The following is a 14,699-nucleotide window of genomic DNA, read 5'->3' as shown; positions in this document are numbered from 1 at the left end:
GGGTATTGGGTGAATAGTTTCTCCCATTCAGTGGGAGGCTCTTGTATCCTGGGGACTATGTCATTTGAGGTGCAGAAGCCTCTCACCTTAATATATTCCCATCTGTTTATCTCTGCTTTTACTTGTTTGGAGAGTGCCATTTCCTTCTTGAAGATGCCTTTAGTCTCAATGTCATGGAGTGTTTTACCTGTATGTTGCTCTATATACCTTATGGTATCAGGTCTGATATCAAGGTCTTTAATCCAATTGAATTTTACCTTCATACATGGTGTTAGCTGGGCGTCTAAGTTCAATTTTTTGCAAGTGGCTAGCCAGTTGTGCCAACACCACATATTCAATAGGTTTTCTTTGCTCCATTTAGGATTTCTTTCTCATTTATCAAATATTAGGTGATTGTATATCTGGGGAACATTTTCTGAGTATTCAAGCCTATTAGACTGGTCTGAGGTTCTGTCTTTATTCCAATACCATGCTGTTTTGATAACTATTGCTTTGTAATACAGTTTAAACTTGGGGAAAGTAATGCCTCCCATATTCTTTTTTTTCAATGAGTGCTTTAACTATTCAAGGGTTTTTAATTGTTCTAAATAAATTTCAACTGTGTTTGATCCACTTCTTTGAAGAATGTCATGGGTATCTTTAGAGGGATCATATGCAATCCCTTTAGAGGGATTGCATATGATCCCTCTAAAGACACACTTCTGATATCTTAATGGAGACATACGTAAGAGAACCTAAAAGAAACAGGGAGATAAGACTATTTAAAAGATACTACCAGTAAATTTTATCATACAGACCTATTAATTTCTTTACATATATTTATACATATATCGGTATGTATAAGGACCATTACCAAATATGAGATTATGCGCAGTTTTTGTTGACTATAAAATTATGTGGTAAAAATCATAAAAATATAGATAGATTGGAAATGAAATGATGAGGAAATATATACATGCAGACTTAAAAGTAAAGCAAGAGTGGTTTTATTGTTCGTGATTGTGTTTGTCATACAGTGTGCACCACCATTCATTAGTGCAGATTTCCCATAACCAATGTCCTGAGTTTTCCTCCAAACCTTCCCACAACCTCCTGCCTGCCTCCAGGGCAAAGATTTTACTTCTCTCTCTCTCTCTTCCCTTTGATACTATGCATATCACTTTCTGCACTTTTAGCACCCATTTCTTTTCCAGAGTGATCAATTTCAACTATAATTATCATAGTGGAGCATTACTTACCTTAAATGCACTCACTATATTTGTGGCAAGCTTCCTAACATGGACTAGTCATTCTGGCACTCATATTTAATGTCTGTGAATATTATTACTATATTGTCTTTTACTTTTCTTATGTCCCACAAAGGAGTGAGATTATTCTACGTAAATCCCTCTTCCTCTGACTCATTTAACCCAGCAAAATAATCTACACATACATGTGTAGCAAACTTTTATGACTTCTTTTTTTTCTAAGAGCTGCATAATATTCCATTGTGTAGATGTACCACTGTTTCTTTAGTCATTCATTTGTTGGTGGTGATGGATTGTTTCCAGAGGCTGGTTATTGTAAATAGTGCTATGATGCATATAGGAGTGCACAGGGCTTTTTAGCATAGTGTTTTGGATTTCTATGGTATATCATTAGGAGTGGTATTGCTGAATCATATGGAAGCTAAATTTTTGTTTTATAAAGAATATACATGCTATTTTCCAAAAATAGATGCCCCAGTCAACATTCCCACCAGAAAAGAATGAGAGTCCATTTTTCCCCATATCCATTCCACTACTGGTTGTTCCTGTTCTTTTTAATGTGTGCCAGTCTTTGTGGTGTGAAATAATATCTCATTGCTGTTTTGATTTCTATCTTTATGATGATTGGTGATGTGGATCAATAGTAATAATTCTTCTCAGAATGATTGATAGAATTCACCTTTCGACATCTTTTTTTATCCAGGCTTGGAAGTTGATATTTTTCCAGAAATCTGTTGGTTTCTTCTGAGGTTTCTAACCTAACTGAGTATAGTTGTTCATAATAAGTCCTCAGGATGTGTTGGATTTCTTGAGTTTCTGTTGTAATCTCTCGCCATTCATTTGTGAACCTATTTATTTGGGCATTTTCCCTCATTATTTGGGTGAGTCTTTCCATTGGCTTGTCTATCCTGTTTATTTTTTCTAAGAACCAACTCCTGGTCTCATTGATTTTTTTGTATTGTTTTCTTAGATTCCATGTTGTTTATTTATTCTCTGGTTTTTATTATTTTCTGTCTTCTGGTTGTGTTTGAGTTTCTTTGCTGCTGTTGTTCCAGATCCTTAAGGCATCCCTTTAAACTGTTGATTTTGTCATTTTCCTCTTTCCTGACATAGACGTATTGCTACGAGTTTCCCCTAATTACTGCTTTTGCTGTGTTCCACAGATTTTGACAATTTGTCTCTTCATTATCATCTTTTTATTTCTTCCTTGAGTTCCTCTTTGATCCAGCTGTTGTTGAGCAGCTTATTGTTTAATCTCCAGGTGTTGGATTTTCTCCATAGCTTTTTTTTAGTCAGACTTGATCTCGATTACATAGTGATCTGATAGGGTGCTTCTAATGATCCTTATATTTATAATTTATAATTTTGTTCAAGTTTGATTTATATCCTAAGGCATGGTCAATTCTGGAGAAGGTTCCATGTGCACTTGAGAAGAATGTGAATTCTGATTTCTCGGGGTGGAGAGTCCTTGTTCTTATTTCTCATTTAGGGCTTTTATTTCTTTGTTAGTTTTCTGTCTGGTGGATCTGTCCAGTGATGATAGAGGAATATTGAGATCTCCTAGTACTATCACATTTCCTTCCTTATATTTCTTCAGGTTTGTGGGCAAATGCCTTACATATTTTTCTGGCTCTGCATTTGATGCATAGATATTGACCAGAGTTAGTACTTCTTGGTCTAGTGTTTCTATGATCAGTAAGTAGTGACCCTCTTTGTTTCTGATTGCTTTCTTGAGGTTGCATGCAATTTTGTCTGATATAAGAGTGGCTGTCCTGCATTTTTTCCATTGGCTTGAATAATGGATTGTCATCCTTTTATTCTAAGCCTATGTCTATCCTGTACTTTCAAGTGTGTTTCTTGAAGTCAGTAGAAATCCGATTTTTTTTCTCTGATCCAATTCTCTACTATGTGTCTTTTAATGAGAGAGTTTAGTCCATTGTAATTTAAGGAGATTATTGACATAGAGGGCTGTTGTGCAATTGTATTGAGTAGGGTGATTGTTATTACAATTGGGTCTTTGGATTATGCAATTCATGTCTGAGTAGTTCATTTAGGTTCAGCTTGGTTAGTGCAAATATTTTGAGTTCTCTTTTGTCTGAGAATGTTTTTAGTCCTCCCTCCCATATGAATGAGAGTTTTGCCAGGTAGTGGACTCTAGGTTGGAAGTGTCTTTCATTTAGTAGTTTAAATATGTTGTTCCACTGTCTTCATGCTTAAATTGTTTCAAATGAAAGATCAGGTTTGATTCTTATGTTTCTTCCTGGTAGTTGAGGAGATTTTTTTTTTTTGTTTTGTTTTTTTTTTTTTTTTTTTTTTTTTTTTTTTTTTTTTGGTCTCACACCTGGCAGCGCTCAGGGGTTACACCTGGTTCTATGCTCAGAAATCACTTCTGGCAGGCTCGGGGGACCATATGGAATGTGGGATTTGAACCACTGTCCTTCTGCATGAAAGGCAAACACCCTTCCCTCCATACTATCTTTCCGGTCCCACTTGAATTTTTTTTTCTCCCTATTGCTTTAAGGAATTAATTTCTCTCTCTTTTTTTCCATTTGTCTAGGTTTTAGTTTATTAGGATCTATTTTATTAAAAACTATTTTCACCTCTTGGATTTGCTCTGGACCCTCTTTCCAGAGTTGAGAAAGTTTTCTGTTATTTATTCCCTCACCACTTGTACTTCCCCTTTCTTTATTTCCTCCCCTTCTGGTATTCCTACAATCTCAAGATTATTTCTTTTGTATTTGTTCACCAAATACCTAATATTATGGGCTTCTTTGACATTTTTGGTTTGTAGTTTTTTGTCAAGTTCCTCTATGTGATTTCCAACTGTGTAATTTTGCTAATATGGCTTGCTAAGATGTTTTTTATTTACTTTATTCCATTTTTATGTACTCTCACATCTTCTGTAAAAGTTCTTTGAGTTAGTTGATTTGTTCATCTATGGATTTCTTGAACTTGTGGCTAGTGATCTCTTGATTTCTATGCCATGGCTTTCATTGCCACTTTTAGTTTCTCCTCTTTTGACTTGTGCGTTTTGGTGGGCTTGGAAACTAGCTAGGATTTCTCTCTATATCCCCTGCTGTATTATCTTCCTTTGTTAACCCCTATTTATTTGCATTGTGTGGCTTAGAGAATTATGCCTTCGGGTTTCAGCCCTACTTTATCACCTGTGGTGTGGTACTTGGTCCTTTCTCTGGAGTCCTGCTCTAAGTGGGGATAGTGATGATGTTCGCAGAGATTTGGCTCTGCTCTCTTGTCTCTTACCTCCCAATACCTGTGAGAATGAGTAGGGTTGCCCTCCAATTGAGTCCCCAATTGCCCACAATGTTGGCCTCCATGCTGGTAGTCTGCTCTCACTTCTTCCTATATTTGTAAAGAAGTGTGGAATAGCCCTCCAAGCCGCAGCCCAGAAGCACCCACAATGGCGACCTCTGTACTGGTAGTCTTCCCTCACTTCTTCCTATATTTGTGAGTAGGTGCAGAATCGCCCTCCAAGCCACAGCCTACAAGCTTCCACAATGGCGGCCTCCATGCTAGTAGTCCACCATCACTTCTCCTTCCTATACCTGCGAGGAGGTGCAGAATCTCCCTCCAAACCACAGCCCACCTATTTTCACTGTTCTAATGGTTCGAGCATTTTTATTCAAAAGTCCCCCAGATTCAAGGGCAAAACTAATCTCCAGTAGACTAGAGATTGGCCATTCACATAGTAAGAACAAGTCATGTGGACTTTACATTTGTGTGACCCTTTAGAAAAGAATAGCTAACATAGGCTATTATTTTAGCTAATATATGTCACCTGTTGAAAGATAGTCTTTACTATAAAATGTCACTATTTTATTTAATTAGAAATATAAGAGTAATACTGTTAGGCATATATAAATAAGAGAAAATTTTTCTTGTTTTAAATATTATTATATTTGTATGCATAGCAAAAGTAACTACAAAATTATGAAAGTTTTGCATATAGTGAGGGGATATAAAAATTTAAGCACAAATAGTCCAAGATTGAAGAGAACATTGTAATGGACGATTGTATACACAAGCAAATAAACAGCTGCCACTATACAGTTTGAACAGTAAACAGTGAGATCACTAAAGAGATTTGGAAAGATAGTAGCTTCTGTTACCAATTACAGATGTGAGGGCTACTTCTTAAAATGTTGCTGAGGCATATTACACATTCTTATGAGAAGGCCATACAGAATTTAGCATACTAATTGAATTGCTATATTCAGAAAGACCACTTGAATCAAAAGATGCCAGTATTTTCTGTTTTCTAAAATTTCCAAAATATATCATGTCACAGGAATTTAATACCTCTCATTTTGCTCAGCCTTAGTAAGTTTAGATACTAAAGATAAGCCACAAAGATTAAAAACTCAAAAACAGATGAGGCAAATTAAGTACAAAATAAGTACATAATTTAAGTAACTTGTAGAAAGAACTGCTTTTTTGTTTTGTTTTGCTTTGTTTTTCTCTGATATTACTGGAAGCTCAGGGCTGAAATAATTTATGCATTAAAGACCATATTTCCTTTGGCAAAGTAATTAATCTGAGTAAATTTTGAGCAGAATAAAAATAAAATAGGACAAAGTAAAAAATTGACTGATATTTTCTGTAAATTTTAGGACATTCCCAGAAATACCTACCACTAAAATACATGGTCACTCATATTCATAAAGAATTTCTAATTTCCCTAAGATGTATGCACACAAAAATTACCAACATGAAGGGAAGATGGTCAAAAGCTTTGATTGATCATAAATGAAAATATACATTAACTCTTTAATACTTTGACTCTAGTGTCCTTTAACTAGCTTGACATTCTGAAACTTAAAAACAAACATACTAACAGCTTTCATCTATTATTTATTTATTTTATTACTCTCACATATAACACAAAAATTAATGCCTAAAATAATACCTTAACAGAAGATTACATAAAAGAGTGGCTGGTATAAAATAAAAATATAATAACATTTTTATAAGCCACATGTCTTTTCTTTAATAAGAAATTAACTTTTCTCAATTTACCACATGAAAAACAATGCCTGGAAAATATGAGTCATGGTGTTTGGCAAGAGATAATCCATGTATATACATATATATTGTTTGTTTTTGGGCCACACTCAGTGACGCTCAAGGATTACTCCTGGCTGTGCACTCAGAAATAGCTCTTGGCTTGGGGAACCATATGGGACACTGGAAATTGAACCTAGATTTGTCCTGGTTCAGCCTCATGCAAGGCAAATGCCCTATTGCTGTGCTATCACTCTGGCCCCCACATCACATATTTGACAGAATATTTGACATATCTCATTCCTAAAGCTTTCCTTCTAACAGCTCATGGTCCTATCTCATTATAGCTTGGACAGTCCCTCTGGGATAAACATCACTCAAAACTGAAAATCAGCCATTGTCTTCACACAAAAGATTTGTTTTCTAATACATTTCTATGCACGTCTCAATAAACATAGTTGTCTGATGTGAAATGCCACTTTTCTAAGTCACTGTACTTTTATTGCTTCACCTCTGATACACATTACTTATCACATAAGACACTTTTGTACCTGAGAAAACAAAAGTGGGTGTAAAATCTGCAGGTTAATTAAATATAATGGAATGTTCCAAAATACTCCAAATTCTGCTTTGGAAGGTATCTCAAACATTGAGAGGGTATTATAGCGTAGATGTTTTAGTTATTTTAGTTATTTTCCCAGAGTAGCTAAATTATCATAAAAAGGGCTGTGATTACTGTGTAAATAGTGTACTGCTCCCCTGTAGATAAACTTACTTAAAGCAACCTATGTCTCCCTTTTATTGTATCATAGACTTACTTATAGTGTTTTATACAATATTGTACTAATATTTTGAGAGGAGCAAAATAAGAAATAATGGCACATTTGTAATTAGATAAACAACATTTAATACTATTGCTCACTAATCTCGAGCTTGAAGCCCATATTTGGTGGACACTATAAGGGATTGTATTGAAAAAATAGATCCTTCATGTTGAAGAGAGGAGAGAAAACATAGGAGAAGAAAATGACCAAAGAAATTAAGGAAATAAGGAAGGAAGGGATGGGTGAGGGGAGGAAGAAATGAAGAAAGGAAGGGCAAAAGGAAGGGAATAAGGAAGAAAGGAAGGGGAGGGAGGAAATTATTGAAGGGACAGAAGAAGGGAAGGGTGAGAGAAGGAAAAAAGAATAAAATCACATATAACCAATAACATTTTAAAAAAACAGAAATTTAAGGAGTGAAAAAAGTTCTTGTTCTTTTTGAGTTAATTCTTAGCAATGCTAGAGTTTATTTCTGGTACTGTTTGGGGTACCTTATATGATTTCTAAGATTGAACTGGGTTTGGTTGAATGAAAGTAAATCATTATTCTCTATAGAATATTTTTAGTACCCTGAGTAAATTATTTCTTAAAATGTCCAGATGATTATCAAATTCAATATGGCAAGGGGAAATTTAACTCAATCCCTGAACATATGCCCTGTAAGTTGGAGAGCCGCACAAGCAAGTAGCTGAGTTCAGATTTGTATTTGAAGTTTTAAAGATTATCTTAAATATCTATGAGAATGTCCAATTTCATAATTCAGCTGTGTTTGTTTAACTGTGTAATCTTCCCTGTATCAGTACATAAAACGAATGCTTCAGGAATGTAAACATTTTTCCAGTGACTTTAAGAAAAAGGAAAACCATACCTCTTTTGAGACTCAAGGGGTAAGAAAGAGTGTGGGGGCTTAATTTTCTGACATTCCTTCTTGCTTATGTGGCTCCTCTCTCATGCTTCCAATCACCTTCCATGTCTGCTATTCTGCTATAATGTATCTCAGACAGACAGGATATAGTTATCAAAGTTTGATATAAAGCTAGACCAAAGAGTGCTGGCAATCAATTGTTAAACAGTTTATATCTGGCATAGCATCTGGGTCATGGGTACGGGGGAATGCAATCCTGTATGTCCTTTACTGAGAAGCTATAAGATGCTCCCTCCCCTTCTACTGAACAAATATCCCATGCTTGGCTTCAATAAAATGAACTCTGCTCTGACATATTCCCCGCTGCATTGGTGTGTTTTTCTTTCAGTGGAGCTGCTCTTTTCAAACTCCATACCCTTTTGGCAGAGAGAGACATTTGCCCTTCGGGGCCTCTGGTCTGCCAACCAACCTTCGTGTCCCCCAACAAAAGAGAATACTTCTAACCTAGTACTTCTAATACTTCAAATTATTAAAGACTATTTTAGTTTTTTTTTTTATTTTGGATTTGCATATCTATGTAACTACCTTTGAGATCTTGATGCAAGAAAGGTTTTATTTGTCTCTTCACTAATGCCCTATTTTATGGAGTTAGCATCATGAAACATCTCTAACACGTAATTCTTCTTGGTCTATATATTGTTTATCTGGTGCTTGATTTTGAGCTCTTCATTTTTTTTTATTTAAACACCTTGATTACATACATGATTGTGTTTGGGTTTCAGTCATAAATGGAACACCACCCATCACCAGTGCAACATTCCCATCATCCAAGTCCCAAATCTCCCTCCTCCCCACCCAACCCCCGCCTGTACCCTAAACAGGCTCTACATTTCCCTCATACATTCTCAATATTAGGACAGTTCAAAATGTAGTTATTTCTCTAACTAAACTCATCACTCTTTGTGGTGAGCTTCCTGAGGTGAGCTGGAACTTCCAGCTCTTTTCTCTTTTGTGTCTGAAAATTATTATTACAAGGGTGTCTTTCATTTTTCTTAAAACCCATAGATGAGTGAGACCATTCTGCGTTTTTCTCTCTCTCTCTCTGACTTATTTCACTCAGCATAATAGATTCCATGTACATCCATGTATAGGAAAATTTCATGACTTCATCTCTCCTGACAGCTGCATAATATTCCATTGTGTATATGTACCACAGTTTCTTTAGCCATTCGTCTGTTGAAGGGCATCTTGGTTGTTTCCAGAGTCTTGCTATGGTAAATAGAGCTGCAATGAATATAGGTGTGAGTCACACTCGGTGACACTCAGGGGTTACTCCTGGCTATGAACTCAGAAATCGCTCCTGGCTTGAAGGACCATATAGAACACCAGGGGATCTAACCATGGTTCATTCTGGGTCAGCTGCATACAAGGCAAACACCCTACCGCTGCACCACTGCTCCAGCCTTGAGCTTTCTATAAATGCCCATTTTCGTTTCTATGATTTATTTCTATGTCATCCCTGCTCCAGTTTTCATTATCCTAATTTCTAGACATAATTCTTTCCCAAAATTCTTTTTTCCAGCTTTCTTCACCAATTTTAATGCACAACTTATTTAATATTAAACACTTACACGACAATCAATTTGAATGCAATGTTTCCAAGCAGCCATATATTTTCGGGGTCTTATCATATTATTCCTAGAATATCTTTGCTGAGAATTTATATTATATGACCCTGTGCCTTGTCAATGTATGGCCCTGTATAGTCTTACCCTCTGCCTTTACCTTTCACTGCACTCTTTCCTTTTCCTTGCACCTATTTATGTTCTTTCATTATTTCCTTCTTTCATTAATGATGAAAATTAGTTATATAATCAATAGAACCCAGTAGAAAAAAATTTTAAATGGAGTAAATTAAAAATAAAAAATTTCAAGAACTAGTGAGGTAGGACATGATTAATATGTGCAAGGTTCTGAGTTTAATCTCTGGCATTGCATTGCACCAAAGATCCAGCAACTATGACCCTGGTGAGGCCTAATCCCCTTGACACTAATAGCAAACAATTAGTTGTGTGCACTTAGAGATAAACTTGGATTCAAAAGCAATGTTGGTTTGTATCCTATAATAAAAAATAAAGGTAGAGAGGGACAGAAATTTTCAAGAAAAATAACAAGATCTTAGATGAATTTTGAGGATTTTCCAAAAGGGTTCCTTTTGTAAAATTCCAAAGAAATTGGTGTCCAAGGACTCTTACTACAAATCTTTCACTTGATTTTATTTTAAAATCAATTTATAGAAAAACAGCAGAAACCCCACTAATTTTTAAGGATAGGTGCACATTTGTATTAGTTCCATTACTGTTAACAATTGTCAATGCATGTAAACAATTCAACTCAAGTGCTCAAGAATAGACAAATGAATAAAGAACATGTGAAATAAATATGTATGCATATAAATTTGTTTTATGTATTATATATCAAAGTGCTAGTCACATATTAAAAAGTCGTCTTTTATGTGACAACATGGATTAAACTAGAGAGTGGTGTATTGTGAGATAAGTCAAAAGGACAAAATAAATAAATATCAAATTATCTCACTTATATCTGGTTTATATAGAAGTGAAGCATAGAACAGATCAATTTAAATGGGAGAAATCCATAAACTCAAAGCACAGAACTCTGGTTACCAGAAAGGAGCTAGAATAAGAAAGCAAAAGTGGTTGTGGAAACATACACTTTAAAGCAGGGGTCTTCAAAATTTTTAAAGTGGGGGCCGGATTATGGTCCCTTAGAGAACTGGAAGGCCGGACTATATGAGCTACTAATTCCTACTCACACTGCACATATCTTATATAAATAAAATAAAAACCATTTATAAATAAACAGATCACGCACCAGTATTTCATGGAAACTGTGGGCCTGCTTTTGGCTAATGAGATGGTCAATGTCCGGTTCCATATTTGTCACTGCCAGCCATAACAAGTGATGCAAGTGGGCATCAGTTAATCTTCATCTGGTTGGAGATTCCAGATGTATCATTCTTGAAAAAGTCTGTTCACAGGATAAGTGCTATCAAAGATGGTTACCATTTTGAGTGCATGGTTCCTCATATTTGGATATGTCTCAGAGGGGAGAAATGAATAGAAATTCAAAAGGTTACTTGACTTAAATGCGTCTTTCAGAGAGTCACAATTCTGCAGTTCAGCCAGTTCCATTTGGTAAATTGTAAGGACATTTTCAATCTCAACAGAAAATGGGTTATGAAAAAGCTGTATATCCTTTTCATGGAGATGAAGCTCTTTGAATCTAAATTGAAACTCCTTTTGCAACAATTCTAGTGAAGCCAGACATGTTTCCTTTGGGAATGCAACCAATGGTTTGTCCGCTGACAGGTTTTGAGTTGTTGGGAGATGACTGAAGTTTTCCTCCTGTACTTGTTTGATGAGAAGGCCTAATTTTACTTCAAATGCTTTCACATGTGATGCCAGATCACAGATGAGCTTCCCCTTGCCTTGAAGTTGCAGATTGAAACTGTTGAGTAGCTCTGTTATATCTGTCAGAAAGGCAAGGTGCCATTTCCATTCTGCATCAGTGAGCTCTGGTACTTCTTGGTTTTTTGAAAGTAGAAAAGCTGTAATCTGCAGAAGTAAGTCATAGAAACATTTCAAAACTCTCCCTCTACTCAGCCAATGGACTTCTGTGTGGTACAGAACATCTTCATGGGCAACATTTACCTCAGATAGAAATTCCTGACATTGTCTGTGGTTTAGTGCATGAGTTCTAATGTAATTAACACAAGATACCACAATTTTCATAACAGAGTCCCACTTCAGTGATTTACAACACAGAGCTTGTTGGTGGATGAGGCAGTGTATAGCAATTGGATGAGGATGGTTATGTTTGTCCATCTCTTATGTAATGTGAGCAATTACTCCTCTCTTAGACCCCACCATGCTAGGAGCACCATCAGTTGTTACACTGACTAGTTTAATCCAGTCCAGCTCCAAACCATTCACAGTTTGGCAAACCTTTTCAAATATATCCACTCCTGTGGTTGTACCTTTCATACTTTGCAGTGCAGAAAGCTCTTCTGTGACTTCAAAATACTCATTTGTCCCACGCATATAAATGAGAAGTTGGGCAGAATCACGAACACCATTGCTTTCGTCGAGTGCCAAGGAAAAATAGCAAAGTTTCTTTGCAGAGTTTTGCAAATGGTGCAGCAAATTTTCTCCCATTTCTTCAATCCTTCGTGTCATTGTAACTCTTGAAAGGCTCACTGTACTAAATAAATCGGCCTTCTCTGGACACATCTCTTTGGCAACAGAAATAAGGCATTCTTTAACAAATTCTCCCTCCACAAATGGTTTGCCATTGCGCACTATTAGCTTGGCAACTTGAAAACTTGCCCGCAGTGAGGAAGTATTTAACTGTTCTGCTTCACAAAAGTAGTTTGCTGAGTCATCAGTGTATGTTTCAGTTTTAATATTTTATCTTTTCTCACTTCTCCAACCAAATAATCATATTTATCTTTATGTTGAGTTTGATAGTGGCATCGCAAATTGTATTCTTTGAACACAGCAACTATATTCTGGCATATCAGACACACAGCTTTTTCTTTGTACCGCATAAAAAAGTAATTGTAAGTCCACTGTTCTTTGAGTATCCTACACTCGCCATCAATTTTTCTTTTTCTTGACATCATTGTTTCCTAGGGATTCCAAACTGATATTAGTAAAATACAAATATGTGTGTATATATACACACAGTGTATGAACTCCCATTAGTCCCTGATGTGAACATTTACCCCTTGCAGACTTTTCTAAGCAGACCACCTCAGTCCCTGATAGTTCATTATATCTCCCTATATAACACCCAAATTGATATGTTCGGAATCAGCATGTAAACACTGAAAAGCAATTGCAAAATGCATATAAAATTTTCAATGTAACACCTTTAAAATGCTTCAGCATCGAACCCCTAATTTTCCACATGGGCAATTCAGCATTGAACCCCTAATCTCCCAACCACTGCCCACCCCCTAACTTTGATTTCAGCACTGAATGCCTCACCATCCCCAAAGGGGAATTTTCATATAAGTCACCCACAGCCCAATCTGGCAGAACCCCCCCATCTGGCAAAAATTTTATGCTATGGCACTTTTGACTGACCTTTGGCAGTGGAGGGAGTGGAGGAAAACCTCACTAACAGGCAGGCACAGCACACAGACACCACTTTACCTGGGGTTGGAGCAGGCACCTTTTTACATCATGTGGTATTCCTCACCACGCGGAGTCCAGCGCCCTCCATTGACGTCAACAACAACGCATGTGCCAAGCGCCAGGTGCAAGGGCGCATCAGTGTCCCTCTCCCTCTGAACACAACCCTCATACCCACCCTCCCAGCACACAACATGCTGTGGGCGGAGGCGGTTGACGTCATCCCTGAGAAACTGTGACACTGAGTGTATATGCTGGCAGGTATCTTGGCAACCAAAAAGCACTCACTCCTGACTGGCTGGATCAGACTCCTCTGTGGGCCATATGTGGCCCGCAGGCTGTAGTTTGAAGACCCCTGCTTTAAAGAGCCATAAAATTTCATAGCATCTCTTTTATACAATAACGTTTTTAATTTTTTTAATTTTATAGATGAGTGAGACTATTCTGTGTTTATGTTATTGATTTATATCACTCAGCATAATCATTTCCATGTCTATCCATGTATAAGAAAATTTCATGACTTAATTTTTTCTAATGGCAGCATAGTATTTCATTGTGTTTAAGTACCACAGTTTTTCTTACCAGAAAGAGTGGTGAATTAGAGTGCAGTTAGAGAAATAACTACACTAACAACTATCATGACAATGGTAGTGAGTGAGAGAAATTGAACGCCTGTCTCAAATACAGGAGGAGGGTGGGGGAGGAGAGATATGGGGGGCATTGGTAGTGGGAAGATTGCAGTCATGAAGGGGGATGTTCTTTTTTTTATAACTGAAATCTAACTACAAATATGTTTGTAATCATAGTGCTTAAATATATTATTATTAAAAAGAAGATATAAAATTTACCCCTCAAAACATATTGTCATAAAACTTGTCTTATATAAAGAAAATACAATAAGCACTTTCTAGCTGATTTTTATGCCTAGTTGAAGAAGGAAAATAAATTCTAAGGTTTTTTTTTGTTTTATTCTATTACATTATACTTGGCTTCTGAAGATAGATATACAAATTGTGAAATCAGAATGACTATTTTCCTTCATTATATGCCTCTACAATCGTCATGCATTTGTGTTATTTTGATTACACAGTTATGCCTTGCCTTCACAACTTTGTTCAAGCTGTTTTCTTAATCTAGGCATTTAATGTATTTTATTATTAAAATAATTCCATCATCCAAGTTTAAGAAAATTCCTATGTTCCCCTGAATCAATTAACTTTGCCTCCAAATAAAATGATTTATATTTTCTCTGAAAATTCACAGCTTTAATTATCTGTAATATTTATCTGGTTATTGCTATTGTGCTTCATGTATTTTTTTCTGTGATTGTGACTTGTCTCCTCATCTTTATTTATTTATGTAAAGAAAAAAACATCACAAAGTTGGCATAGTTGATAATAATATATTTGTTTTCTAATAAGTGGAATCAAAGTTAGTGTCTTTTTTTTTTGTTTGTTTTGTTTTTGGTTCACAGCCTGTGATTTTCAGGGGCTACTCCTGGCTCTGTGCTCAGAAATCGCTCCTGGCA

This window comes from Suncus etruscus, chromosome 7 (genome assembly GCF_024139225.1).
Source record: "Suncus etruscus isolate mSunEtr1 chromosome 7, mSunEtr1.pri.cur, whole genome shotgun sequence".
Lineage (NCBI taxonomy): Eukaryota > Metazoa > Chordata > Mammalia > Eulipotyphla > Soricidae > Suncus > Suncus etruscus.
The sequence above is the reverse complement of the archived record's forward strand: the minus strand, read 5'-3'. Positions refer to the sequence as shown.